Source organism: Manis pentadactyla, chromosome 3 (genome assembly GCF_030020395.1).
Source record: "Manis pentadactyla isolate mManPen7 chromosome 3, mManPen7.hap1, whole genome shotgun sequence".
Lineage (NCBI taxonomy): Eukaryota > Metazoa > Chordata > Mammalia > Pholidota > Manidae > Manis > Manis pentadactyla.
Window position 1 is genome coordinate 6476920 of NC_080021.1, and position 27032 is coordinate 6503951.

Sequence of the window (27032 nt, forward strand, 5' to 3'; positions counted from 1 at the left end):
GTATATAGCAATCCAGGCATATTTAAAGAAGGAAGAACAATCCCAAATGAATGGTCTAATGTCACAATTATCAAAATTGGAAAAAGAAGAACAAATGAGGCCTAAAGTCAGCAGAAGGAGGGACATAATAAAGATCATAGAAGAAATAAGTAAAATTGAGAAGAATAAAACAATAGCAAAAATCAATGAAACCAAAAGTTGGTTCTTTGAGAAAATAAACAAAATAGACAAGCCTCTAGCGAGACTTATTAAGAGGAAAAGAGAGTCGACACAAATCAACAGAATCAGAAACGAGAAAGGAAAAATCATGACAGACCCCACAGAAATACAAAGAATTATTAGAGACTACTATGAAAACCTATATGCTAACAAGCTGGGAAACCTAGCAGAAATGGACAACTTCCTAGAAAAATACAACCTTCCAAGACTGACCCAGAAAGCAACAGAAAATCTAAACAGACCAATTACCAGCAACGAAATTGAAGCGGTAATCAAAAAACTAACAAAGAACAAAACCCCCGGGCCAGATGGATTTACCTCGGAATTCTATCAGACATACAGAGAAGACATAATACCCATTCTCCTTAAAGTTTTCCAAAAAATAGAAGAGGAGGGAATATTCCCATACTCATTCTATAAAGCTAACATCACCCTAATACCAAAACCAGGCAAAGACCCCACCAAAATAGAAAACTACAGACCAATATCCCTGATGAACGTAGATGCAAAAATACTCAACAAAATATTAGCAAACCAAATTCAAAAATACATCAAAAGGATCGTGCACCATGACCAAGTGGGATTCATCCCAGGGATGGAAGGATGGTACAACATTCGAAAATCCATCAACATCATCCACCACATCAACAAAAAGAAAGACAAAAACCACATGATCATCTCCATAGATGCTGAGAAAGCACTTGACAAAATTCAAAATCCATTCACTGTAAAAACTCTCAGCAAAATGGGAATAGATGGCAAGTACCTCAACATAATAAAGGCCATATGTCATAAACTCACAGCCAAAATTATAATGAACAGCGAGAAGCTGAAAGCTTTTCCTCTGAGATCGGGAACTAGACAGGGATGCCCACTCTCCGCACTGTTATTTAACTTGGTACTGGAGGTCCTAGCCACAGCAATCAGACAAAACAAAGAAATACAAAGAATCCAGATTGGTAAAGAAGAAGTTAAACTATCACTATTTTCAGATGACATGATATTGTACATAAAAAACCCTAAAGACTCCACCCCAAAACTACTAGAACTGATATTGGAAAACAGCAAAGTTGCAGGATACAAAATTAACACACAGAAATCTGTAGCTTTCCTATACACTAACAATGAACCAATAGAAAGAGAAATCAGGAAAACAATTCCATTCACAATAGCATCAAAAAGAATAAAATACCTAGGAATAAACCTAACCAAAGAAGTGAAAGACCTATACTCTGAAAACTACAAGTCACTCTTAAGAGAAATTAAAGGGGACGCTAACAAATGGAAACTCATCCCATGCTCATGGCTAGGAAGAATTAATATCATCAAAATGGCCATCCTGCCCAAAGTAATATACAGATTTGATGCAATCCCTATCAAATTACCAGCAACATTCTTCAATGAACTGGAACAAATAATTCAAAAATTCATATGGAAACACCAAAAACCCCGAATAGCCAAAGGAATCCTAAGAAAGCAGAATAAAGTAGGGGGGATCTCACTCCCCAACTTCAAGCTCTACTATAAAGCCATAGTAATCAAGACAATTTGGTACTGGCACAAGAGCAGAGCCACAGACCAATGGAACAGACTAGAGACTGCAGACATTAACCCAGACATATATGGTCATTTAATATTTGATGAAGGAGCCATGGACATACAATGGCGAAATGACAGTCTCTTCAACAGATGGTGCTGGCAAAACTGGACAGCTACATGTAGGAGAATGAAACTGGACCATTGTCTAACCCCATACACAAAAGTAAATTCAAAATGGATCAAAGACCTGAATGTAAGTCATGAAACCATTAAACTCTTGGAAAAAAACATAGGCAAAAACCTCTTAGACATAAACATGAGTGACCTCTTCTTGAACATATCTCCCCGGGCAAGGAAAACAACAGCAAAAATGAGTAAGTGGGACTATATTAAGCTGAAAAGCTTCTGTACAGCAAAAGTCACCATCAATAGAACAAAAAGGAACCCTACAGTATGGGAGAATATACTTGAAAATGACACATCCGATAAAGGCTTGACATCCAAAATATATAAAGAGATCACACGCCTCAACAAACAAAAAACAAATAATCCAATTAAAAAATGGGCAGAGGAACTGAACAGACAGTTCTCCAAAAAAGAAATACAGATGGCCAATAGACACATGAAAAGATGCTCCACATCCCTAATTATCAGAGAAATGCAAATTAAAACTACAATGAGGTATCACCTCACACCAGTAAGGATGGCTGTCATCCAAAAGACACACAACAGCAAATGTTGGCGAGGCTGTGGAGAAAGGGGAACCCTCCTACACTTCTGGTGGGAATGTAAATTTTAGTTTCAACCATTGTGGAAAGCAGTATGGAGGTTACTCAAAATGCTCAAAACAGACTTACCATTTGACCCAGGAATTGCACTCCTAGGATTTTACCCTAAGAACGCAGCACTCAAGTTTGAAAAAGACAGATGCACCCCTATGTTTATCGCAGCACTATTTACAATAGCCAAGAATTGGAAGCAACCTAAATGTCCATTGGTAGATGAATGGATAAAAAAGATGTGGTACATATACACAATGGAATACTACTCAGCCATAAGAAGAGGGCAAATCCTATCATTTGCAGCAACATGGATGGAGCTGGAGGGTATTATGCTCAGTGAAACAAGCCAAGCGGAGAAAGAGAAATACCAAATGATCTCACTCATCTGTGGAGTATAAGAACAAAGGAAAAACTGAAGGAACAAAACAGCAGCGGATTCACAGAACCCAAGAATGGACTAACAGGTACCAAAGGGAAAGGGACTGGGGAGGATGGGTGGGTAGGGAGGGATAAGGGGGGGGAGAAGAAGGGGGGTATTAAGATTAGCATGCATAATGGGGGGGTGGGAGAAAGGGGAGGGCTGTACAGCACAGAGAAGACAAGTAGTGATTCTACAACATTTTGCTATGCTGATGAACAGTGACTGTAAAGGGGTTTATAGGGGGGACCTCATATAGGGGAGAGCGTAGTAAACATAATATTTTTCATGTAAGTGTAGATTAATGATAACAACAACAAAAAAAGCAGTTCCTGTGTGGTGACCTCCAATGAGTTCTACACAATGGTATAAAGGACAGATCTAAGTGTGGGCAAAGGGTCTGTTTGTGTTTATACAGAGGATCAAAGCCTAATTGGGCTACCCAGAAAATGAACTAAGATACGATATGGAAAAGAACTTCCAACATCAGCACTCTCGGGAAGAGTCATACCAGAAGATAATCAGGAAAAAAACCCCAACAAAGATCCACGTGCTGCTACAGTTGTAGCTGCACTCATCCCACCAGCTCCTGGACTTGCCATGGGATTGATGAAGGAGATATCTAAGCTGGCCTGTGCATACAGTAAAACAACAAATTTGACTGGACCTATACTGTTGGAACTCAACCAAGAATTAGGAGAAGTGCAAGTTGTAGCGCTCCAAAATCTCACAACTACAGACTATCTACTGTTTAAAGAACATATGGGATGTGAACAGTTCCCAGGAATGGGTCATTTTAACTTGTCTGATTTCTCTCAGACTGTTCAAGTTCAGTTGGACAATATCCACCATATCATAGATAATTTTTCACAAATTTCTAAGGTGCCTAACTGGTTTTCTTGGTTTCACTGGAGATGGCTGGTAATTATAGGTCTGCTTTGGTTATGTATGTGTATTCCTATTATGTTAATGTGTGTGTGCAATTTAATTAGTAGCTTAAAAGCTATACATGCTGAAGTTACTCTACAAGAAGATATGTCAAAGAAATAATCAATCTTCCCATGTTTTCCTCCGTCTGCTACTTCTATAGCTTTTCTTCTTCCTTCCAAATTACAACCCTTAAATAGAATTCGTGCCTCATATCGAATTTACTGTTATCATAATTCTTCCAAGTGGTAAAGATACCTCAAGACAAATGCTGGGCATAGAAGCCACAGGGCATAAATCTGCAAAGAAGTAAAAAGCTAACCTTTTCAAACAATATTCCTTCTCTCTCACTTACCAACTTTACATCTCCCTGTATGGCCCCGGAAGATGACTGGTTAGCCAGAGACGGGTAAGATTCCTCAAGGGAGGAACAACCTAAGACAGGCACAGTCGCAGGGGGGCCATCAGGTGAGAAATTGGGGATCAATAGAGGTGAGGCTTAGAACCTTACCCCCCCTGTTTTGAGAGAAATCTTCTGCATCTGTGGATGTCTTGTTGCACTTGTCTAGCTTGGATTAACACATAGTCTACAGGCACACACCTGATCATCTACATTTGCCCTCTTACAGCACTAAACTATGTTTTCTACCTTTATTTTGCATCTACCTATCACTTCAGGATTTTATTTAAAAAATAATAATAATAATAATAATAATGGAGAAATGTGGGATTCACATATAAATCAAGTATAAAAATCAAACGAATATTCATATTTGACCTGATAGTTTATAGTTCATAATGCGTGATCAAAACCGAAAATTTCTGTGATGACTGCCCTTGTACTGTTCACCATGTAAGAACTTGTTCACTATGTAAGAATTTGTTCTCCATGTAAGAACTTGTTCGTTATGCTTCAGAAGATTGGAGACTGATGAGACTTAGGCTTGGGAAGGATTAATGATTGTGCATTGAGCATTGAGTCCCCTATACAGAATTTTATTGTTGTTAACAACCATTTGATCAATAAATATGAGAGATGCCCTCTCAAAAAAAAAAAACAGTAAATCAAGATATCCTTTCTTTTATAATGCATGTAAAATAAATCATAGTAAAGAGGAAAATAATATATCATTTACATCACATTTTAAGGAAACAGGAGGCTCAAGCTACGTACATTTCTTTAATAAATGAAGCTTGAAAAGCAAGTCCTTTCAGTTTTAATTTATTTTAGAAACAGTGTTTTGAAATAAATCCTTTCAAGTGATGATGACTACTACCACTCTTCCACATCAAACTAAATACTATTGACCGTTGAATAATGTGGGGGAAGGAGTGTTGACCCCTTGCACAGTTGAAAAATCCATGTATAGCTTTTGATTTCCCCAAAATTTAACTACCAACATCCTCCTGTGAACCAGAAGCCTTACTGCTAACATAAACAATTTGTACATTCTATGTATGATAGACTATAGCCTTACAATAAAGTAAGCTGGAGGAAAGAACATGTTTTTTTCTTCAAATTGTCACAACTCTCCCATAATTTTTCCAACATATTTATTGAAAAACAATCCATGTACAAGTAGATCCACACTGTTTAAACCTGTGTTGAGGGTCAACCATATACTGATAATAATATAAACTTCCCTTAATAACACAAGAGCATTTTTATGCATAAGAAAAATTTCCCTATGCTAATAAATAGTTGCTTATGATGCTTTTTTCTTTTGCTCTTCTCAGAGTCAGCTTCATGAGCCAAAGTCTTTGCCCCAAAATGGTTATATTACTATTCCAGTGGGTCTATGTCTGTAGTTGGATATAAAATGGGAAGTGGTATCTAAATTTGGTGATGTCTATAGAAAAATGATGATAATGACAGTCCCTGTTAATATTTGCCTCTTCATTTTATTTCAATATCCAGTTTCCCATATATCATGTCATTTGATTAAGGAAGGATTAGTGACTTTGGAACTTTCTAATCCAACTATCAATGTATTCTGCTATCCCTAATAAGGTCCCTATGTCCAGCTACATTACATTTTTGCCATTTGCAACTGTTAAGTTGCAGACTTTACTCATTCATCATATGAAGGAATTCACTGTTCATTTGAGAACAGAGACTCTTCAAAGTTGTTCCAACAATATGACAAGAGACAAATGTCTGAGGATAACACATCCATGGGTTCTGATAAAGACAATCACTTTGAATCACTGTCCTGCATTGCCTTGTTACACAAACATAAGCCAGTCCCTGACTGTGTCTAAAATTTACCTTTGTTTATATACAGCTGTATAAGGCTGCTGCAAGATTCAAATAAGGTACATAAAAAGACAAAAATCTCTGAACAGTGCTCCCATCTGGAAGACAAGAGAGAAATCCTTGTAGCCCCTCTGTTCTGGGCCTGCACGGGGGCTGATTACACCATGCCCTTGAGTGAACATGGCTCTTCTTAACAGTAATGGGTGGAACTGTATTGTACAACTGTAAAGAGTTGTAAAAAGAGCAACTATTGTTGTTTTCAACTGAGTTACTATGTATTATGAATTAGTGGATCCATATAATGTTTTCTCTTTGTTTTTAACCACCTCTGCCAGAATGCCCGTTTTACTTCCTTTGCCCTTTGAGATGGATGATTTTCCTCCCTGATCGTCAGGCACTGATGCCCCTGGAAGGACCACCAGGATGGCCCTGTGGCTCTCTGTCACCTGTTTCAATTACTGAAGTGGGACATGAAGAGCAGGCACTCTGAGCACAACGCCATCAGAAAGAAGAAAGGAAATGAGCTGGAAAAGAGTAATAAATCTTGAAAACGATCTTTTGGAGTGGATTTAATCTGACACTTGAATGGAGAAGGGAGTACTACTGGGGATGAATAAATAGGATCATGGTTGACAATTCAAGGGAAGGCAAATTAGATGTTATATCGCAAGAGGTTTGGGGAATTGGTTATTAAGTCTCTGCATCCTGACAAAGATAAATGCATTAATAGATCATAGGAAGAAGGCTTGCTAAGACCAAGAATAATCTGTCCACAGGAAGTCTCAAAAAGTAGAGACCTGGAGGAAAAGGGCTTGGCTGTGAAACTGGTTTCTCCTTTTAGGAAAGAAGAGGCAAACAAATTTTCTTTAAAAGAAAAGGAAAATGTAACCAAAGAGCAACAAAGTTTCTGGCCATGGCATGTGGAAATAATTAAAACTTGATCAAAAATGATTAAAATTTTGCTGAGGCAAATATTCTAAATGGTAGTGTTTCCACTACCTAGAAAAACTGAAAAAGTGTCTCCTAATTTTAAAGTCAGCCTGAATCTAAAATGACCCCATTTTTATGTAGAGCTTTATAGAATTCTTAACCCACACAAGGCATTACATCCTTAGCTATAGAGAGCTGTGGGCTGGGGGAGCCGCTTTCTTTAGCAACCTCTTCACTCGACCAATCTTCCAAAGAATCACAAACGTTACATGAGCACTTTCACTTACTCATTCACTGATTCATCCGGTGTTTATCAGGAATCATACATCGTGTTAGATCTTTAGGATATGGCCGTTAACAAGGAAACAAAGTCTTGGTCTTTTTGGAGCTTCCCAGTGTGGAGAGGCATCCAGTTTATATGTGAGCTGGTGGATACAGTAACTTTAGGAAGTGAAGGAAATGGAAGAGCAGGAGTATGAAGGGCTCAGCACCTTGCATCAGGAGGGTCAAGGAAGACCTCCTGAGGACGTGACACCATAGCAGAGACTGGACTAACACAAAGGGAAATGGTATGAGAATACCTGGGGGTGAAACATGAAGAGAATGAAATGGGAAGAGGGCAAAACAAGTGTGAAGAGTCAAAAAGAGAAACACTGCTGATGCAATGATGATAAAACAGGGCAGGGGAGGTTGGTACAGCGAGGCGGGGGCAGGGGTGGCAGGCAGGACCCTGCAGGGCTGTAGAAGTTAGGGAATTTGACTTTTTCTGTGTACTCCCATTGCTAAAACCGACCCACTTTACCTTTGCATCGCACTGTTTACAAAACCTCCTATCTGCTACTACTTCATTTTATACCACAGTGACCTCGGCAGGGGAGTTACTCCTATTGTATAGTGAGTACACTCTGAGTACAAATGAGTACTCTGCGGTGAGAGATAGTATTACTTCTTGGTCTGTTTAAAGTTTGCCAGAACTCTCACATGTACAGTTTCATTAAATACTTTCAGCAGTCATGAGCATGCACTTTCCCATGTCAGGAATGTCCCATTTCCTCCTCAAACTGGCAAGCTGCTTCTTGTTCATTCTTTACTGACATCATTACCCCTGAACGCATTGTCACTTGTGTTCCCATAATAGCCTTTTGTAGAACATGCATGACATCACATTACAATCGCTGGGCTCGTTGCCCGTCTCTCACTAGACTATAAACAACGCGGAGACTGCCTTTTTATCTTTTGTGACTGGTGTAGTATCTATTATATTATTGTGAACAGACAACAAAGAAATGCTTTACGAAAGTCAGGGTAGGATTTTTTTTTCCAGTTTCAGTTTCATTTAAACCATTTTCTAACCCCAGTTTTGTCTAACATTTGTTAAGGTGTTAACAGTTTAATGACTTCACACAAAAGCCCAGTAAGGTATTTGCATGGTAAGCATCAGCCTCCTCAAGAGAGAGAGCCTTAACCCAGGAGAGCTAGATTTCAGGCTCTGGGGAGACAGGGTGAGAATATATTTGTTCTCACTTGCCTAATTTCCCCTTGACTTAAAAGAGATCTTGGATTAATTCAGTCATGTTTATTGAGCCTATACCAGCAGCAAGGCAGTAGGGTAGGTGCCAGGGTTAGGGGTGAAAAGGAAAGACACTGCCTTCTCATGCCAAATGATGTCAAGTACCCACACAACTAAAAGGCATGAATTTAGTGCCTTCTATGAAAGCAGTAATCACAGTAGTGCGATGGCACAGAGAAGGGCAGGTGTTTCCCTCCTGAAAGACTAGGAAAGACTTAGCAGAGAATGTTTGCACTGAAATTTGGCCAGATACCTGTCAAATAGTAGGTGGTCTGTACATGTCTGAAGGAGTTTTGCTTGAAGCAATATCTATAGGAAGTCCTAAAATACAAGCAGTGTTGCATGCGAACATGTATCTGTGAGTGCATATGGGTATCTGGGGTAGAGGCTTACTGATTTAAAATGGTCAGGTTGGAAGCCATTCACACCCCATAGCACCAGCTCCGCTAATATGGTAAATGTTTTAGCCCCCTCACCCTTAGTGATGTTCTCTAAAAGAATGCCAATAAAAAATGTTAGTTTTTCTACAGAGTTGTTATGAGGCTCCTCTCTAAGTCTTGGCTTTTATCACTATTGTGGTGTTCCTATTATTATTTTGGAGATAAGGCAGGGTGACTCTTGGAGGTGACAGATTATTTGTGCAAGAATTTAACATTCTTAATGTTACACATGGGGAAACTGAGGGCACAAGGGCTGACATTACTTGACCTCTTATCATGAGATATTGAGAGCAGAGTCAATGGATAGGCATCACCAATGGATAGGCTTTCTGTCCGGTGATCTCCATTCCCACAAAACCACTTTGTGCCCCTCCCTCACGTGTAGCTAGCCACCTTCTCCATTCACCCAGACCACACTGCTCAAAATGTGGGAGATCCACCAGCTAGTGACCCCTCTGCTGCTGAGATCACCAGCCAAGGAACAGAGGTCACAGCATTGATTGGCAGCTCACCTAGAAGTTAACGTGGAGAGATGAGAGGGATGAAATCTGTGGCATATTAGAGAAGCAGATTTACTTCATCCTCTTGAGTCATCACTCACTTAACGTTTACTTACATCACACAGTAAAGGAGCAGAGAGATATAAACAGAAATGTACCACCAGCAGGTAATAAATTTCAAAAGGAAGCAGCTAACCTTGGAAATTTTGATCTTGAGATAAGGTAACTGGATAGAGAGAAATGATGTTACTTATTTAAAATAAGAAGGAATTCTGGAAATATCTGATTCAGAGTAATTGGAAAACCTGAACCCTACCCCTTGCTAAGCCATCTTCTCCAAAAGAGCAGAGGAACCCATGGGCAGACTATTGGAAGACAAGGTGTGTCTTAGTGATCCACCTAGAGAGCAGGTGCTGGATGGAAAATGTGGGCATTACCTCAAAGAGAGGATCTTTAGGAGATTTAAACAGAGGGGGATTATGACAATATTTGCAACTTAGAAAAATCGTTCAGACTGCAAGATGGAGGACGTGTTAGAGGTAGATAACACCAGAGACAGAGTCCCAGGCAGGCAGCTATTGCAGATCCAGACAAGATTGTGAGTACAGATCTAGGGAACTGTTCTTCGTGTAGAGAAAAGGCTGCGTGCAGGAAAGAGGAAACAGTGGTGCATCATTGAATTTTGAGAAATGGATTTAAATAAATCAAATTGTGGGAAACAGTTGTGTTGGGTTAAACTGGTGTAATGGAAAGGCTGGAGAAGATGGGATTTTAAATGAAAGTACAGCAGTGGTGCCCTGGTAACCAACTCTCCAGAAAAAAAAAAATATTTATTTACCATAAATTCTCCAGATATAAAGAATGTACAGCACAGAATTTATAAATAATACAATATGCAATAATATATATTATAAATTCCATATACTATAACTTCAGATGATGACCTATTTCTTCAAAAATCTGCCATAAGTTTTTATAATTATATTGTCAACAATAGTATCACAAAACCAAGCTTGTGAATAAATATTTTACTATCCACTTAAGCAAATAAACTGTTCACATCATTAACAAAAGAATATAGCTCCCACATGAGTGTGGGTTAATGTTTTTATTTATATTAACAAGTAAAAATGAAAATGAAACAATAAGTATATATGCCATAATTTCACTTGCTCACCAGTTAATGATGTGAGCAACTTCTCTGCTGCATGAAAAATTGTCTAATAATGGATGAATACTCTCTCAATATTCTGTACTAGTCACAATGTAATGGCTTCAAACATGACACACTTCTACATTTAATCTGCATTATTCACATTTTATCCTGCACTTTCTTAAGTCCAGGCAGTTAACACAACAATAAACCAAGCTCTAATTTGTATCATTTTCCCATGTCTGTGGTGTAATTACTCTCACCATAGCCTATTGCAAGCTACAACATGGCATTACTGAATATAGGGTTGGTGTGACTATGTAGTAGTCACCAGCATGTCAGTATTCCCACCATGCAGATACTCAATGGTATGTTGATAATACATAATGGATAATACAGAAATGCGGTAAAATGTAAGTTTCTATTTTAACCTCTGTTTTTAACATATCATATTAAAATGTATATAATTACAAGTGTATATAATTTGTGGCAATGTTTAACAACCACTCTGAAAAATTCCAGAAAATTTAATAATTGACTTTCTGAGCAAGTAAGCTGGCTCCAGCATGTCACTCAAAGAAAGACCAATGCAGAACAATTAAGAAGTGATGTGGAATCATTAGGTAGAGTGAGATTAGAGTCAGTATTACAAATTTTAATTTTCTATCCATGTGTGCATGTGCACATGTGTGTGTCTATGTAAGTGAAATGTTTGCTGGGGAAAAAGCAAGTTCTTAAAAATAAGTCGTTTTTACTGAAATAATCTTATGCTATTCTCTGGCTATTCTGCTCTGTGTTTCTTTCACTGTATCAGACTCTGCTTGTTTTCCTGACTCAACCATTGTTTCTGGCTCTTCCACATTTGCCAGGGCTCTGCTCCTTCATCTACTAGATGGGAGACTGCAATCAAAAATCATGTAGGTGGTTTTCCAGGGCCATGCCTCATTGGTATTGTGTCTAACGAATCACACAAACTTACGGTCAGTTTATGTTTTCTGCTCATTTCCACCACATAGAGAACTGGCTTTTCCCTGAATTCCAAATTTGGGCATCTGTCAATGCTGCGAAAATTTGTTATTTTTTAAACCAGTTTATTCCTTCTATCAAACAAATTAGCTTCTCTAAGAAGTCAAATGATGAAGACTAAATTGGAATAAACTCTTATTACTGACTTCAAATACAGGAATAAATGATTCTCAAGGTCAGAATGAAGGTCATTGTTGTCTTCATGGGTATTGCAGTCACCTTAATTCAATTGTATCCCCAAAGCTTATCGCTGTGCACTCTGGCTGCCCCAGAGCCTATGGCTCTCTTGGGAAAGAATTAGCTATTAAGGAGAGTTTAATGCCCTTAACAGTCTTCCATGGCTTCTGTGTGCCTCTTGATAGCCAGATGCAAAGAAGTTCCCCAAAGGCTAGTGAGACAGTAAAGTCTCAGAGTTGAATGGCAGCTCAGTTTGGAGAGTGTCTAATCTAACTGTCTTGTTTACACATGGGGCTTCTAAGATTCCTGGATGTGAGCTAACATTCCCAGAGTCGAGGCTATACAGAGAGTTTGTACAGCTGGAGCTGGAACTCAGGAGTCTGCATCTCGATTTAAGCAAACTTTTTTCTTATCGCCCAAGTCCCTTCTATGGACCATAGAGACTGCATAGTGAAACTCAGTGCTGTCAAGCTCCAAACGCCATTGCATTTTAGCAGAAAGGAATTAAAAGAGGAGAAATATTAGTAAAAATATTAGTGTAAATGTTAATATAAACAGACTTTAATAGGGACTGAGACTCTAGTACTAATAATCCTTAGTATGAACTGGGACTCTAATTTTAGACTACTGGTGGTGAGAAGATGCTTAGGTGGGCCTTGAATGTTTAGTAAAGAATCCTGACTTAAGACCAGTATTTGCTGTTACAAAGCAGTTTCATCTTGATGCCGCATGGTATAGAGAAGAGTAGTACAGTGGATGTAAGTTGTAGTACTTGATATACCCTTATGCAAACATATGGTTCCTTGCAATTTTTACCCAATTTTATAAAATAAAAATGTAAGGTCAGAGAATCGAACAAATCTGGAAAAAAATCACTCCATTATATATAGAAAACAGGATTGTATCAAAATTTTATGAAATTAAGTAGAGTGTTCACTCTACTATGAAAAAATAATTATAAATAATAAAGAATATGTAACAGCATATATAGGTGAGTAAATATGATTATTAAGTATAATTTATATATGGTAAATGTACAGTTCTTAGCTCATAGTTTGAATTTCCAGATGTATACACCTGTGCAACCCATACAGCCAATAAGATGTAGAATAATTTCTTAACTTTAGAAGGACTTACATGACCCTTCCAAGTCAAATCTCAACCCTTTGGAGTTTATATGCATCCTGTTAATGTGTTCTGTTACTTTTTTTTAAATCGAAGTATAGTTAGTATATAATCTCATATTGCTTTCAAGTATAAAACACAGTGATTCAAGAGGTACCCCTGTTATTAAATGCTCATCCCAATTAGTGCAATAACTATCTGCCAACATAGGAGGATGTTATAGAATCATTGGCAATATTCTCTAGGCTGTACTACCATCCCTGTGATCAATATATTATGATTGAGAAATTTTGTACCCCTCTATACTGGTTTTTGAAAATTAAACCATGATAGGATGAATCCCATTTAGTCTTGACATATTATTCCTCCTTATTTTTTGTTGAATTTGATCTACTAATATTTTGTATAGGATAGCTGAATCTGTTTTCTCGAGAGATACTGGCCTAAAATCTTGTTTCGTAGCAATGTTCTATCTTTGGTATTATGTCTATAATATATGTGGGCCTCATAGAATGAGTTATGAGATCTTTCCTCATCCTCTCTATTCTTTGACTTTGAGTGAAAATTATGTTATTTCTTTCATAATTGGGAATAGAATTCACCAATAAGGCTATTTCTATGTGAAGACTTCCTCTGGAGAAGCCTGTTTCCATATTTGATATTTGTCAGTTTTGCTATCCTGTGTCTACAAAGGAATTTATTTACTACATCTAAGTTGTTGAATTTATTAGTGGAAACTTGGCCATACTATGCCCTCATTGCATTTTAATGTCATTCAGTGATTTTTAATGATCTGAAGTGATTTTCCTCTTTCCTTCCTGATTTTGCTAATATGCTATTATTATTAAATTTCTCTACAGTTATATATATTTTTCATTAATTTTCCATTTTCATTTTATCAATGCATTATCTAATGTTTTTTCATTTCCTTCTATCGAAATACTCTGGGCTTATTTGTCTTTTCTTACTTTTCTTTTCTAAGTTGGAAATTAATATAATTTATTTTACCTCTTCTTTATTTTCTAATATAACCACTTAGTTATACATTTCTAAGTCTTTCTTGAGCTGTATTACACAAATTTTGACATATTGTATCTTTATTATAATTCAGTTAAAATATTTTCTAATTTCTCACACACTTCAACAAACAAAAAGCAAATAATCCAACTAAAAAATGGGCAGAGGATCTGAACAGACACTTCTCCAAAGAAGGAATTCAGATGGACAACACACACATGAAAAGATGCTCCACACTGCTAATCATCAGAGAAATGCAAATTAAAATCACAATGAGATATCACCTCATACCAGTAAGGATCGCCACCATCCAAAAGACAAACAACAACAAATGTTGGTGAGGTTGTGGAGAAACGGGAACCCTCCGACACTGCTGGTGGGAATGTAAATTAGTTCAACCATTGTGTGAAGCAGTATGGAGGCTCCTCAAAACACTCAAAATAGAAATACAATTTGACCCAGGAATTCCACTCCTAGGAATTTACCTTAAGAATGCAGAAGCCCAGTTTCAAAAAGACAGATGCACCCCTATGTTTATCGCAGCACTATTTACAATAGCCAAGAAATGGTAGCAGCCTAAGTGTCCATCAGCAGATGAATGGATAAAGAATGTGTGGTACATATATACAATGGAATATTATTCAGCCATAAGAAGAAAACAAATCCTACCATTTGCAACAACATGGATGGAGCTAGAGGGTATTATGCTCAGTGAAATAAGCCAGGCGGAGAAAGACAAGTACCAAATCATTTCACTCATCTGTGGAGTATAAGAACAAAGGAAAAGCTGAAGGAACAAAACAGCAGCAGAATCACAGAACCCAAGAATGGACTAACAGTTACCAAAGGGAAAGGGACTGGGGAGGATGGGTGGGAAGGGAGGGAGAAAGGGAATAAGGAGCATTATGATTAGCACATATTATGTAAGGGGGTGGAACGGGGAAGGCAGAATAGCACACAGAAGACAAGTAGTGACTCTATATAGCATCTCACTACGCTGATGGCCAGTGACCGTAATCGGGTATATGGTGGGGACTTGATAATGGTGGAAATCTAGTAACCACTATGTTGCTCCTGTAACTGTATATTAATGATACCAAAAAAAAAAGAACACTGTTTACAGGGGAACTGTTTCCTACAGATAACTTTAGGTAATACTATAGATGTTACAATGTGAGCTCCCATTCTAACTAATCTTTACAGGGAATTTTAAATCTGAATACTGTTGATCAGTTTACATCCTGAAAGTATGTCATACTCTCAAATGTTAGGAAAAGCATAAAATAGCTACATCCTATTTCTGTACTATTGGGTGTACCTTACTAAACTGCTTAGCAATATTACTGTGAATTTCACCTCAGAAACCCAGCCAATTCTATTATCACAGTTTCCCTATGTAACAAATTGTGAAAAATGATTTATATTCTGATGCATATATTTGACATTTTGACTAATGTCTTCTTCAGTCTATAAAGAAATAGTTAGCTTCAGTAGATCAATAACATGCCTATTAGTTTACACTCCGTAACTTAAGTCAGGCAATACCAACCAGACACTAATACTCTTATTATGTAGATACATTAGTGAGATGCACCACTTAAATTGTTTTTTTCCCAATCAACATCTTTTTGTTGCTCTAATTCATTACTGAAATTAATTTTTATTCTATTCCTATTTTAGCACTTACCAAAATGGTTGCAATTTTATTATTTCCAGACTCTGTCTTTTAAGCTGGTATATATTAATATATAGTACATGCTATAAAATGTGATTTTCCAATGGTGTTGATGTTTTTATAAATTTGATTATAAACTATTCTGGAGATTAAATAAATACTTTAAACTAAAAAATTATTTTTCTAATTTCCCTCATTATTTCCTCTTTGCCGTGTGAAGTATTTGGAGTTATGTTGCATAAGTATAACTTTTGGGGGATTTTCCAGATACCATTTTGTTATTATTGATTTTAAATTTAATTCTGTCCTTTTTAAAATCAAAGGACATACACTGTACGGTCACAATTCTTTGACATGAATTGAGAATTATTTTATGACCTAATATATGATATATCTTGGTTATTGTTCCACATTCATTGAAAATAATGGGAATGCTACAATTGTGGAATATAAAGTTTAATAAATGCCGATTACATTATTTTCATTACTAAATTTGTGTAAATCATCTAAATTCTTACCGCTTTTGTTACCTCCTTTTTATTTTTATTATTACAGTAGCCCTAATACTCATCTTACTACTAAACGCAAAGCATAGAGGCTTATAACTGTGTGCTCGGGGCAGGCACTGGTTCTGGCAGTGGAGGCAGGCATAGCAGCCAGGAAGCAGATAACTTCCCTTTCCTCCCGCCAGACACAAACACAACTCCTCTGCGACCCCCAACATTGCTCCAGGGGGTGAGAAGCTCCAGAGAGTAGAGCTTCTGGGCACTAGAGGGCGCCACATACAAATATGAAAGACCAAAGGAAACTGGCTCAAAGCAAAATCATATCTACATCAGAGAAAGAATCAAATGAAACTGACCCCATGAATCTTCCATAAAGAGATTTCAAAATAAAAATTATAAACATGCTCACGGAGGTACAGAAAAATATTCAATGACTCAGGAATGAATTCTGGTTGGAGATTCAATCATTAGAGAACACAGTATCAGAAATGAAACATACAGTGGAAGATTTTGAAAGCAGATTAGATATGCTGGAGGAGACAATAAGTGAAATAGAAATTAGAGAAAGGGAATACAAAGAAGCTGAGGCACAGAGAGAAAAAAGGATCTCTAAAAATGAAAGAATATTGAGAGAACTGTGTGACCAATCCAAATGGAACAATATTCGTATTATAGGGGTACCAGAAGAAGAAGAGAGAGATAAAGGGATAGCAAGTGTCTTTGAGGAGGTAATTGCTGAAAATTTCCCCATCTGGGGAAGGAGATGGTCTCTTAGGCCATGGAGGTGCACAGATCAACCAACACATGGAACCTAAGGAAGACAACATCAAGGCATATAATAATTAAAATGGCAAAGATCAAGGATAAGAACAGACTATTAAAAGCAGCCAGAGAGAGAAATAAGATCACATACAAAGGAAATCCCATCAGGCTATCTTTGGACTTCTCAGCAGAAACCTTACAGGCCAGAAGGGAGTGGCATGATATATTTAATGCAATGAAGCAGAAGGGCCTCGAACCAAGAATACTTTATCTGGCAAGATTATCATTTAAATTTGAAGGAGGGATTAAACAATTCTCAGATAAGAAAAAGCTGAATTTACCTCCCACAAACCAGCCCTACAGTGTATTTTGGAGGGACTGCTATAGACAGAAGTGTTCCTAATGTTTAATCGCTGTCACCAGAGGGAATAAAACCACAGTAAAGAAAGTAGAACAGTTAATTACTAGGCAGGCACAAAATTAAAACAACTACCCCCAAAGTCAGTCAAGGGATAGACAAAGAGTACACAATATGACACCTGATATATAAAGAATGGAGGAGGAAGAAAAAAGAGGAGAAAAAAAGAACCTTTAGATTGAGTTAGTAATAGCATACTAAGTGAGTTAATTTAGATTCTTAGATAGAAAGGAAGTTAACCTTGAAACCTTGGTAACCACGAATCTAAAGCCTGTAATGGCAATAAGTACATACTGATTGATAATCACACCAAATGTAAATGGTCTGAATGCACCAATCTAAAGACACTGAGTCACTGAATGGATGAAAAACCAAGACCCATCTATATGCTCCCTACAAAAGACTCACTTTAAACTCAAAGACATACACAGATTAAAAGTGAAGGGATGGAAAAAGATACTTCATGCAACTAATAGGGTGAAAAAAAGTAGGAGTTTTAGTACTTGTATCAGGCAAAATAGACTTCAAAACAAAGAAAGTCATAAGACACAAACACGGATATTACATAATGATACAGGGGTCAATCCAACAAGAAGACATAACCATTATAAATATCTATGCATCCAAGACAGGAGCACCTACATTTGTGAAACAAATACTAACAGAATTAAAGGGGAAATAGAATACAATGCATTCATTCTAGGAGACTTCAACACTCCACTCACTCCAAAGGACAGATCAACCAGACAGAAAGTAAGTAAGGAGACAGAGGCACTAAACAACACATTAGAGCAGATGGACCTAACAGACATCTACAGAACTATATACCCAAAAGTAATAGAATACACATTCTTCTCAAGTGCACAAGAAACATTTTCAAGAATAGATCACATACTAGGCCACAAAAAGAGCCTCAGTAATTCCAAAAGATTGAAATTGTACCAACCAGCTTCTTGGACCACAAGGGAATGAAACTAGAAATAAATTATGCAAAGAAACTGAAAAATCCCACAAACACATGGAGGCTTCACAATATGCTCCTAAATAACCAATGGATCAATGATCAAATAAAAACAGAGATCAAGCAATATATGGGACAAATGACAACTACAATTCAACACTGCAAAATCTGGGATGCAGTGAAGGCCATGCTAAGAGGAATATATATTGCAATACAGGCCTATGGCAGGAAGGAAGAACAATCCCATATGAACATTCTAACTCACAATTAACGAAACTAGAAAAAGAAGAACAAATGAGGCCCAAAGTCAGCAGAAGGAGGGACATAATAAAGATTTGAGCAGAAATAAATAAAATTTAGAAGAATAAAACAAAGAATTAATGAAAGCAAAAGCTGGTTCTTCAAGAAACTAAACAAAATTGATAAACCCCTACCCAGACTTATACTGAAAAAAAGAGTCTACACACATAAACAGAAGCAGAAATGAGAAACGTAAAATCACTATGGACAGCACAGAGATACAAAGAATTATTAGAGAATACTATGAAAAATTATATGCTAACAAACTGGATAACCTTGAAGAAATGGATACTTTCTAGAAAAACACAATCTTCCAAGGCTGACCCAGAAAGAAACAGAAAATCTGAACAGACCAATTACCACCAACAAAATCGAACTGGTAATCAAAAAACTACCTAACAACAAAACACCTGGACCAGATGGCTTCACCACTGAATTTTATCAAACATTTAGTGAAGATCTAATACCCATTCTCTTTAAAGTTTTCCAAAGAGTAGAAGAAGAGGGAATACTTCCAAACTCATTCTATGAGGCCAGCATCACTCTAATACCAAAACCAGGCAAAGACCCCACAAAAAAAGAAAATTACAGACCAATATCCCTGATGAACATAGATGCAAAAATACTCAACAAAATATTAGCAAACAGAATTAAAAAATACATCAAGAGGATCATACACCATGACCAAGTGGGATTCATCTCAGGGATGCAAGGATGGTACAACATTCAAAAATCCATCAACATTATACACCACATCAAAAACAAGAAAGAAAAAAGCCACATGATCACCTCTATAGATGCCAAAAAAGTATTTGATAGAATACAACATCCATTCATGATAAAGACTCTCAACAACATGGGTATAGAGGGCAAGTACCTCAACATAATAAAGATTATATATGACAAACCCACAGCCAACATCATACTTAATTGCTAGAAGGTGAAAGCTTTTCCTTTAACATCAGGAACAAGACAAGGATGCCCAATCTCTCCCCTTTTATTAAACATAGTTCTGGAGATCTTTGCCACAGCAATTAGGCAACAGAAGGAAATAAAGGGCATCCATATTGGTAAGGAAGAAGTTATACTATCACTATTTGCAAATGACATAATGTACATAAAAAAACTTAAAGAATCCACTCCAAAAGTACTAGATCTAATATCTCAATTCAGCAAAGTTGCAGGATACAAAATTAATAAACTGAAATATGTTGTATTCTTATATAGTAATGATGAAATAGCAGAAAGATAAATCATAAAAACAATTCCATTTACAATTGCATCAAAAAGAATAAAATACCTAAGAATAAACCCAAGCAAGGAAGTAAAAGACCTATCCTTTGAAAACTACAAGACACTCATGAAAGAAACTAATGGAGATACCAATAAATGGAAACATCCAGTGCTCATGGATAGGAAGAACTAATATTATTAAAATGGCCATCCTGCCTAAAGCAATCTACACATTCAATGTAATTCTTATCAAAATACCAACAACATTCTTCAATGAACTAGAGCAAATCAATCTAAAATTCATATGGAACCACAAAAGACCCCAAAAAGCCAAAGCAATCCTGAGAAGGAAGAATAAAGCAGGGGGGATTATGCTTCCCAACTTCAAGCTCTACTACAAAGCCACAGTAATCAAGACAATTTGGTACTGGCACAAGAACAGACCCATAGACCAAAGGAACAGACTAGAGAGCCCAGATATAAACCCAACCATGTATGGTCAATTAATATATGATAAAGGAGCCATGAACATACAATGGGGAAATAACAGCCTCTTCAACAACTGGTGTTGGCAAAACTGGACAGCTACATGTAAGACAATGAAACTGGATTATTGTTTAACCCCATACACAAAAGTAAACTCAAAATGGATCAAAGACCTTAATGTAAGCCATGAAACCATAAAACTCTTAGAAGACAACATAGGCAAAAATCTTCTGAATATAAACATGAATAACTTCTTCCTGAACACATCTCCTTGAGCAAGGGAAACAGAAGCACAAATGGCCACATGGGACTACATCAATCTAAGAAGCTTCTGTATGGCAAAGGACACCATCAACAGAACAAAAAGGCATCTACAGTATGGGAGAATATATTTATAAATGACATATCTGACAAGGGGTTAACATCCAAAATATATAAAGAACTCACATGCCTCAAAACCCAAAAAGCAAATAACCCAATTAAAAAATAGGCTGAGGATATGAAGAGACACTTCTCCAAAGAAGAAATTTGGATGTCCATCAGACACATGAAAAGATGCTCCACATCACCAATTATTAGGGTAATGCAAATTAAAACCACAATGAGATATCACCTTACACCAATTAGGATGGTCAGCATTGAAAAGACTAAGAACAACAAATGCTGGCAAAGATGCAGAGAAAGGGGAACCCTCCTACACTGTGGGTGGGAATGTAAATTAGTTCAACCATTATGGAAAGCAGTAAGGAGGTTCCTTAAAAAAACTAAAAATTGAAATACCATTTGACTCAAGAATTCCAAACTGTCAACATTACCAAGCTGCTTTACTTTTCGAGGTTCCCCAAATGGAAAAGGGATGATGACAATATCTAACAAATAATATCTGACAAATGAGATTGCCATGAGGATTGGCAAAGGCTAAGTACTTAATTCATGGTAGTTGGTATTATCATCTTTATTACAGTACATAGAATTCTGCTCTGGGCTTGAAAATTGCTTTCACTTCATTTCAGGACTTCAATACGGTAGTTGCTGAATATTCACCTGTGACTTAGGCTTTCTGCACCTCACTAACTCTCTTCTGTCAAGTGCAAATACTACAGTCTAAACAGGGCACTAAAACAGGTATAAGTATCAAAAGTGTGAATGCCATTAAAGAGATCTAGCCTTAGACCAGGAGAAGTCCTGGAGCTCCAACTGCCTACACCTACTTTTATTCTGTTAGGAACCCCGTGGTCCCTGACTTGTCCAAGTTCACATATAGGGACTAGAACATCCCAAACTTGACATAAAACTCATAGATTTCCATACCCACTTTTTTCACTTAATCTCCCACCAAGATTTTGGAATTTTGAAGCAGGGAATCTAGCTGTCAAATTCTTTAATCAAAAAATACCAGAAACACACCTGTTGTTGAACAAGTTGGATAGAGGGAGAACATGGAAAATGGGGGAACCATGAATTGCCTTAATGAGAGCCGTAGGGAGGCATATTACAGCTTTTTACTTTGGGAGGGGGGTGACTTGCGGGAGAGCCAAAGGAAATAGGAGTTTGCTCTGGATTGGATGCTGTCATAAAATGGGCTATTTTAAGATAAGGTATCTCCATGATCTTAATTATAGAGAGGACAGACTAGATGAAGATGAATCTATAACTGGGAAAGAAGTACCAATCACTCATTTTGACTTACAGAAAGAGGATTTGTATTTTGGGGGTGGCATACTGACTGTGGTTTTGTTTGTGCTCTCACAAAATTAAGAAGTGACCTTACTTTATCTCATTACATCATGGTATCAGAGGAGACTTTTCTGAGGTTGGCATTCTGTGAGATCATATATAGCCCACAGAGGACTGTATGGTCAGGCTGCAAATGCTTGGCCAGATCCCAGATATCAGGGGCTGTTCTTTGCTTTCCTTTCTCATAGCTGAACTCTGGGTTCAACTTTGTCATGTATCATCAGTGTGACCTTGGGCAAGAAACTTAACCTTTCTAACTCCCAGGTTTCATATCTGTGAATTGGGGATGCTGCTGTGAAGGCTGAATTAGGGCGTTTATTTAGATGACTTGCACTGAGAATGAATCTTTCAAAGGGCTCAGTGACCCTCTGCGTGCCCTGCCACTCCTCAGGCTAACACTACATATAGCTCTGTGTTTTCCAGGATTTCATACGTAAATGTTCCAGTAGTTCTTGTATTCCACTGTTTAATTGAAGGATCTGAGTAACTGGCTCACTTCTCAGCTGCCTCATCTGCTTTGGACAAAACCCTAGGAGAGACTCACAGCCAGGTGCCTCAGCTGTTCTCCCAGAAGGGAAAAGCTCAAACATAATATTTTTGCCAGCATGTGTCTCCCTGTGGGATCATTGTTCATCCCAGCTTCTTTGCTTCTTTAGTGCTAATGTGTCACATGTGACAACTGCCTCCCTCTGTTTTTCTGTCTAAGAAGCTGGTATGCTGGAGACTTCCTCCCAGCTGCACAATCTGCAGAGCAGGCAAGCACGGTGGCTGTCTGGGCCTGTTCTTCAGTCCTGCGTCATCACAGGCCTTTGCTCTAATGTATTCAGAATTGGGAGAGTCCATGGCCTTAACATGTGGGCTGTGCTATGACTTTTCACAAACTGGCACACTTCTCTTGATTCAAAGGGACAAGAGGAATAGGCAGAAATATCACGTTTGGACTTCATTTTTATGTCCAGTCATAGGTTATCTTGTGAAAGAGTATCAGCCCTGCTTTTCAAAGGAAATAACAGGTGACACACCTGTTCTGCAGCTGGTGACATACAGACAGAAAAAATTTCCAAATACCAATGAATAATAACCAATAAATAAAGTGAGCAATAATGTTAGAGAAAATGACAATTAAATACCCATTTTCTCCATAGAAAATTATTTGATAAAGTCACTGCTAAATTAAGAGACAATCAGAAATAAGCAAATACAAATGATGAAGAAGGTTACAGAATTTTGTCAGGCAGTTAATACAAATATTGTATGACTTTTTATGGATGTTGTGATATTTGTTAGTTTCTTAATTTGTTATTTTTGAATGATTTTATCAATCATCCTAATTAAATATTCAGTTTTATACACTGTTTTAAATTTTTATTTTATATGTTTTCATTAAGCAAGACTACCCCCCAACTTTATACACTTAAAGACCTGTATCTACTACTGGACTAGAGGGTTTTGATATATCATTTTCTTCAGCAGAGAGTGACTTAACTGTCACACATCTTGCTACATAAGCTAAATATACGTACATGGAAATAATGGCTAGTAAGTGTCTTAATATAATGTGGTGGAAAGAAAGGACATTAATACCAATGTTTAATCAAGAATCACTAATCACAAATTGTAGGTTGTTATGGGTGAAGACTTTGATAAAGATATTTGGAAAATGTGTCCCCTCTTACCTGTTTCCACTGAATAATTTATCACAGTTTGTCTGTGTAATTGTAGTAGTCAGCTCTCTGTTCACTCTGCTGCTAGTCTTTCTATCTATTCCACACTTCATACAGATTCCAGAACCTTCTAAAAAGCACATCCCACCATATCTTTGTATCTTGCTGAGACCTCCAGTGACTCCTATAGTAACCATGTACTTTGTTCAGATTTCAAAAAGGCTCCCTTCCAGAAAGAGAGAATTCCACAGACACATGGTTAATCAAACAGGGAATTCTGATACAAAAAAATAAATAAATGAATAAGTGCCAGGCATAAGACTCAAGGCTTGTCTTGGCTTATACAGCCTGAATATAATTTTGGTCTCATCTGCTGCCCATTATCCAGGTGATTCATGCATTTAACAACCTGAAGGGACATTACAGACCTACCTGGCCTGCCCAGTTTGCAGGCAGATGCCAAGCTCCTCTGCATATTACCTAAGACTTTTAATCGCCTACCATTCTTTTACACCATGAAGTCTAGTTAAACAACACTAACAGCTAGTCTTCCAAAGATCCTTGATTTCTCCATATTTCTTTTCTGAGACATGTTTCAAAACTTGTTTTCACAGATTCTCAAACCCTTCTTGGCTGAGTAATTTCTAATCAGCTTCAAGACTCAAGTCAAGACTCATCTCACTCTCCAGGAAGTCTTCACTGTCCCCATGTCTGCATGGGACATCCTTGTCTATACCCCAGTGATGCTGGATTCCTCCTTGCTGTGCTAAGCATATTGGGATTGATTTACCTATTGCACCAATGACTAGATGTGAGGCCAGGGATTTTATCCTTGAACTGTGTACCTTCAGTCTCTCTAATGTGCCTGGAATATCTTCATTTTCACTGTTATCACTATCATTCTCAACACTGATTTATTGTGGATGTATAAAGTGTCTTTTCTACTCACCTATGGCAAGGACATTGGCAAATCTTCTTATTCAATGCACACTTTCTCCACAGTAGCTCCAAAGACCACTCAATAATTTATCAAGACTTTAAGTACAATATAGTTAATTGATAGAAGTAATTTTGGTGTTTTCTAATATAGAAAATCTCTAGTGAGCAGTAAAGTCACTGGAGAGCATAAAATATGCAGATCCTTTTAATTTAACAGTAAGTTCAGAGCTAATTTAAATGTGGAGCTGCAGGGATTACAACCTAGTGAACTTCGGGTGCATTATGGCTTATTCTATCATATTATGTAACTTCATGAGGCACACTGAATCTCTCATTAAAGAAGTGGCCGATGCCTTCCAATGCTCTTACAGCCTACTTCAGTGGGTCCTCTTCTCCCAGAACTGTGATCTCCAGGTGGAGATGGGAGTGTGTTAGAGGTACAGTAAACCAGGCACTCGTAAACATGGGCCAAATGCCTGGGGTATCACTTCTACCTGAAGATTTAGGGGAAACAGATCCTATCAAAATGATCACTAATGTATCATTGGCCATGAAATGCACTTACATTTTAAAGATGAAACATCCGAGTTAAAAGAAATTTTCAACATACGTCTAGCTGCTTCATGCTGGGTTACCAGACTCCCTGATGCTCTCTTGCTTCTGTCTTTAGAGTCACTTCACTAGACAATTTTGCATAGTGCAAACCTATTGCTTAAAATTCTAACTTCTCATCACAGATACAAAATCTTTCAAGATATGGCCCTTGGTACTTTTTCTGTCTCAACCTCTGCACCCATTTCTTCACACATTAAGTTTGTCTTAGTCTCTGGGACTTACACAGCCACTCATAAAACAAAACACCCGTATTCTCATCCTCAAAACCATCCAGTCACATGCACATGTGAGTTTTCATGACAAAGCCCCCAGAGCTTTCCCTGCTTGCTCCTGGATGCTTTGTTCTGTCTCCAGACAGCTGGGGCCACCTGGCTCCAGAGCAAAAATATTAACCTCCAAAACATCTGTACCCTCAGTATTTGAAGCTTCGTCTTCCCTTGAATATGTTTCCATTTACAGACCTACTAGACTGTAGCCTTGTCAAACTGCTTAGGGTCCCTGAAACCCTTCCCAGTGTCTCCTGCCTTTATGCTTCTTCCCTGCCCCTCAGCTGAATCTCCTGGTAATCCCTCCCTTCACTCCATGTTTCCCACCTGAGGATATTCCTACTCTTTAGAGCCAGATTCCACATCGATGCCGGGCCCATCCCCAGTGACCTCAGAGCCGAAGCTGGATAGAACAGTGGAGCTAAGTTCAGCCTTGCAACCTGACTCTTTTCTTATGCCTCCTACCCAGTAGACTGAGTTCATAGGGATCAGAGAGACTGTTACTGTTTTTTGTGTCTTCAGAGTCTAGGGCAATGTTAAACACATAAATATGTGCACACATGCACTTACTGAATGAAGAAGGAATTAGTGATTCGGTAACTTAAGAATTAGTAAAAGTATATACTGAATAGAATGTAAATCATCATCATTGTAATTGTAGGATATACTTTTTTTTTTTAAGATGTTGCCCCTACTAAATTGCATTTCAATATCTCCCCCTTGTGTTCAGGATAAAGGCTAAACCCTTTATTCTATAGCCTTTACTACAGCATTTATCATACCCTTGATATGTCTGCTAATCCACCCATTCTAAGACCTGGTTCCCTCTTGTTTCAACTATCTTAAATCTTTCCAGTGGACTTTTATGCTTTGACAAAATTCAATTACTTGTTGTTTGAATTCTCCCAACTGTCATTTTCTTCAGTGCTTCTCAGAGTTTACACAGACTGCCTCATCTTCTGAAAATATCCTAGTATTCTTTACAAGGCTTATTTCTACTCATTCAGAGAGGTTCAGAGTACAGGTCATATTCTCTGGAAAACAATCTCTGATTGTCACACCCTTCTTGCCAAGCTACATTAAGAGTTCATCCAGTGCCCTGTGCATCCTTTGACTATAGCACTTATCATACCATATTTTAATAATGAACTTACTTTCATGAGACCTCCTCAAATATGCTAGTAGTATGCACAAATAGGAAATGGAAATGAGTCATTTTTTAATGTTGTTTCAGTCAACCTACTGAAATATAATTTATATACAATAAGATTTACTAATTTTAATGTACACTTTTATTAGTTTTTACAAATGTATACAGTAGTTTAATCACCACAATCAAGATACAACACAGCCCACTACTCTAAAACATTCACTGCAAACATTGATTTGC